The sequence below is a fragment of the Salvelinus sp. IW2-2015 genome, unplaced genomic scaffold (assembly GCF_002910315.2).
Source record: "Salvelinus sp. IW2-2015 unplaced genomic scaffold, ASM291031v2 Un_scaffold6874, whole genome shotgun sequence".
NCBI classification, from domain to species: Eukaryota; Metazoa; Chordata; class Actinopteri; order Salmoniformes; family Salmonidae; genus Salvelinus; species Salvelinus sp. IW2-2015.
The window spans coordinates 21,111-26,085 of NW_019948135.1; the positions used below are offsets into that span (position 1 = coordinate 21,111).

At 44.0% G+C, this 4,975-nt stretch overlaps 1 long non-coding RNA gene across 1 annotated transcript; it reads left to right on the top strand.

Annotated features, from left to right (window-relative positions):
- The first annotated feature begins 1,581 nt into the window (after nucleotides 1-1,581).
- LOC139027025 (uncharacterized) lies at nucleotides 1,582-3,614 on the top strand. Its single transcript, XR_011479055.1, has 3 exons — nucleotides 1,582-1,671; nucleotides 1,930-1,956; nucleotides 2,947-3,614. It is a non-coding gene; the product is annotated as an uncharacterized lncRNA (long non-coding RNA).
- Nucleotides 3,615-4,975: the final 1,361 nt, after the last annotated feature.

Consider the following 4,975-nt stretch of genomic DNA (forward strand, 5'->3'; position numbering starts at 1 on the left):
ACCCCAAGCAAGTTCTCAATAGTGCTATATTGTTTCTTGTGTCCCGTAACTAGTTGGTGTTGTCATGCATGTGATCATCAGCTATAAGGACGATGAGTGCAAAGACCAGTGCATGCCCAGTAGAGACTGTGTGTACGACGTGGAAAGAACTGGGCAAGCAGACTCCTGTTCTTCCTTTCAAGCCACCCTGCGTGTCCGTCTTCAGGTGTAAACGGAGCTGCAACAAGAGGGTGTCGTAGAAACACAAGTACTGCCTATGTTAATAAACACTGGTCTTCTCTTTAATATCTGTTAGAAGTGTATTACCATAAAATGCATTTTTATTAAATGGCATTTATAGGGTCACAGCGGACCAAAGTTGTTAAGTAAATAAAAATACTTTAAAAAATATGATTTAGGTTTTTTGGTTAAAAATACTTTTAAAATCACCAGGATTCAGCTAAAATGTGTTTTAATTAGGAAATTGTTCCCACGTATCTACAATAAAAAAAATTAAATATTTAATCGTGTCTCAATGTAACTCAATGTATGAAATTGTCTATTTCAAACAATACAATTTTTGGATGTTTGCAGTGTACAATGAATTGTAATTATTTCCGGCCTTCGACATCGTGAACGCTCCACAAAAAATCGAAAGTCTTGGGCCTGCCTATTTATGGACCTGATAGTGGGGAGCCAGCTAGGGCTGATGATAGTTGGGGACCCTTTTGCCTGATGTAGTGGGTGAGTGGCCGATATTGGAGATTGGATATTAGTTGGGGACCAATTTGGGACACATGATGACCCTGTTAGTTGGGGACATGACCTCTGATTTTGGCCTAGATACGTTGGAACCCTGATATGGTTGGGGACACTGATTAGTTGGGTTGGAAGTTGGGGAACCCATATATTGTTGACCTCATGATGTGCTTGGGACCCTGATATAGTTGGGACCCACCTGAATATAGTTGGGGACCTGGATATAGTTGGGACCTGATGTAGTTGGGGACCCCTGAATGATTGACGATAGTTGGGGACTGATAAGTGACCTGATATAGTTTGGGGACCCTATATGCCCTGACTTTATGTTTCTAAGACAATGTGATCATACTGTAAGGCTCTAAGTATACAAGGATTTCTGGAGAATGTCCGAATATATACAGAACGTACAAGATACGTACATGGTACACTAATACAATCCCATTGAGCTAATAGACCCAATAAAGATACAATCTCTCTACCACAAATAGGCAAGATCGACTCCGAAACCGGAACTAATGTGTTCTGACACTTTTTCGTCCTGCAGGCTGCTGAGTGTGATACCGTCAAACGGCACTGAGCCGGTGCTTGATAAAAGGTAGCCAATCACACGAGTTGTAAGTGTAATGAACCACCCTGATCCACGGGCAAGCCCATATACGCTCCAGGAGGAGCGGGTGAGTCAAAAATCAGCACTCACACACACACACAAACTACAACACCACACACACACACACACACACCACACACTAACATAAAACACACTACCTACTACACACACACACACTCTCTCTCTAGTCGATACCACTATAGCACTAACCAGCTGTGTGTTTGTCTGCAGGTGCTCTCCGATGCGTCAGCTCTCTAAAATCAGAGGACTCCAGGCGCCTGTGTGCCAGTGGGTTGATTGGGACTGCATGGCCGACCGTTTGTGTCCTACCCCCCTCCACTGAACAAACCATGGTTAGTCTACCACTGTGTCTACCCTCCACTAACACCAGGTTAGTCTACCACTGTGTACCTACCCCTCCACTGAACAACCAGGTTAGTACCACTGTGTCCTTCCCCCTCACTGACCAACCAGGTTAGTCTACCACTGTGTCCTTCCCCTCACTGAACAACACAGGTTAGTCTACCACTGTGTCCTACCCTCCAAACTGAACAACCAGAGTCTACCCTCACCCACTGTAGTTTCCTACCCCTCCACTGAACAACCAGGTTAGTCTACCACTGTGTCCTACCCTCCACTGAACAACCAGGTAGTCTACCACGTGTCCTACCCCTCCAACTGAACAACCAAAGGTTACGTCTCACCACTCGTGTCTACCCCTCCACTGAACAACCAGGATTAGTCTACCACTTGTTGTCCTACCCCTCCACCCTGAACAACCCAGGTTAGTCTACCACTGTGTCCTACCCCTCCACTGAACAACCAGTTAAGTCTACCACTGTCCTACCCCTCCACTGAACAACCAGGTTAGTCTACCACTGTGTCCTACCCCTCCAACCTGAACAAACCAGGTTAGTCTACCACTGTGTCCTACCCTCACTGAACAACCAGGTTAGTCTACCACTGTTCCTCCCCTCCACTGAACAACCAGTAGTCTACCACTGGTCCTACCCCTCCACTGAAACAACCAGGTTAGTCTACCACTGTTCCTACCCCTCCACTGAACAACCCAGGTTAGTCTACACACTGTGTTCCTCCCCTCCATGACAACCAGGCTTAGTACCCACTGTGTCCTTCCCCTCCACTTAACAACCAGGTTAGTCTACCACTGTGCTCTCCCCTCCACTGAACAACCAGGTTAGTACTAACCTGTGTCCTACCCCTCCACTGAACAACCAGGTTAGTCTACCACTGTTCTACCCCTCGCACCTGAACAACCAGAGTAGCCTCTCACCACTGTATCCTACCCCTCCACTGAACAACCAGGTTAGTCTACCACTGGTAGAATATATCAACTATCCAGCCCAAGTAGTATGCAATAGATTAGCTCGGTATGAGCACCGGGTTTGGGCAGTGTTTGCCTTTGGGACCATTCCATTGTAATGCGCTGGGATGCTAAATCAGGTGTATTCAGATATTATATAGCCTCTGTAGGAAGTCGTTATTCTCATGTTTGTTTTGTTCTCGTTCCATTTTTCCCTGGTCTGGTCCCTGTAGTAATATTAAGTCATTCCTGTTTTTCTCTCTGTTTGTTCCAGACTTCTCTCCCAATATGAGAACGGTGGACTGTGACATAGATGTTGACAGGTGACTGTGTCCCAAGACCCACTAACCTGTCCCCACAGCCCACCCAACCCAGAGACTCAGACCATCCTACCCTGCATGTCACCTGAACCAACTGCCTGTGCTAACAACAAACAGCACTTCAACCATGCCTCTTGCAGGATAGAGTGCAACTTGAGACACAACCCCTTTTGACTCGTTAGTTTGATCGTTTGATAGTAGTTAATTGATAAATGTATGCCAATTACTGGCCAGAAAGTCCACTCAGCTGAGTGTTCAAGGTGTGAATGAATCCGCCCTGATGTACATCAGAAATGTTTGTGTCTCAGGACCGCGGTTGAACAGCCCATATAAACACATGTAATAACACCTGTTCATTCTTTTGATCCAAAGATGCCAGTGATCATAAGAAGAATATAACCTTTGACATCTGCTTGGCTTTTGAAGTTTGGAAGCAGAGAAAAAGTTCATAATTATTTATATCGCTATTTATATATCTAACTTCAAATAAAATAGTTTATCTTTCTAACCTACATACATGACCCTGTTAAGTTTTTTTTTTTAAACGCTTTACATGTTTTATTTACATGTGTAAATTATTAGATTTCTATGCACTGAACATGTATTTTAAGCTAAAGAACGTATTTTTGTAAAATTGCTTCACAACATTTGTAAAATATAATCGAAGTTTGTCCTTTTTGTGTCTATCCTTCATATTAATAATTAAAGTTTACACAGTTTTGTTCAACGTTCTCTCACCTTGTTAGTATGGGTCGCAGACCGGACCGGGACCTGTTAATGGTGGATCGCGACGTGTTAGAGCAAATGTATCATTATTTCATTAATTACTGGAATTGATTTGGCCAAGTACAAATGGCCTCTGTTCATTGCGCTCTCTGCTTAGCAGCCGTGTCAGTTCGGCAGCTGGGCGAGGGAGAGGGAGAAGCCGGTGTGCTTCGCGGTTTACCGGATCTTTTTTTGCAGTTTTCTTGAAGATCACTCCGCGACCCTCGCGATGCAGCGCTGTCGTTCAGCAGCAGATGATGCGCTGTCAGCCAATGACTTGTTATTCTCACTCGCCGCTGTCATCAAATGTAATCAAGCTAGCCATAAATTCTGACAGCTCAATCGTCATTAAACGCAAATACAGCGATACGTTTCTCTCTCTTGGTTTCATACAAACTTTGAGAAATAACGAGGAGCGCCCACCAATGTCTTTTGTGCGGGGAAGTGCTTAGTAAATGAGTCTCTCAAAACGAACACATTAAAACAACACATTCTGACCAAACATCCACAGCATGATGGTAAACCCAGGGAGTTCTTTCAGAGCAGGGCAGAATGCTTCAGGAAACAGTGCTCCGACAGTGGYAAAGTAAGTCAACTAGCTTYTTGTCATTTTATAACAGGTAAGCAGAAATAAGGGAGTACAATCTCTCAAAGTAGTAACTTYYATGTGAGTTTCCCTTTCAAYCAATTCCATTGTACACKGCTATTAACGTTAGTWAGATTGCTAATATTAGCCAAAGCAAGCWAGCRAMCTAGCTACTGTGCAACCCTTAAGTTACAGTACTGTATATTTTGAAGATAAAATGATCGGGCCTACTGTACAARTTACTMTAGAAAGGATTGTTGAAAACAACAAGTCTAGGTTGGAACTGTTGCTGTTAAAATACAATTKATCATTTTTATTCTGAACTGGAATAAACTGATTGATGCTGTTTGAGGCAAACCCACACACAGTTCTGGGTTGCTCATCTACAGCAGGAAGTGGTCTCCTGCCTGACTGAGAAAGCAGTAGATGTTCTGGTCCAGTTTGGCACCACATACCGATGTGAGTCAGGGTTCTCAACTCTGGCATACTTAAAAAACAAGTACAGAAACAGACTCCATGCTGAGCATGACCTCCGGGTTGCACTGTTAAAAACTGAACCCGGAATAGAAATGCTTGTTGAAAGCTTCAACCAGCCACACACCTCTCATTAGGACTGTGTGTGTTTTCTGCTC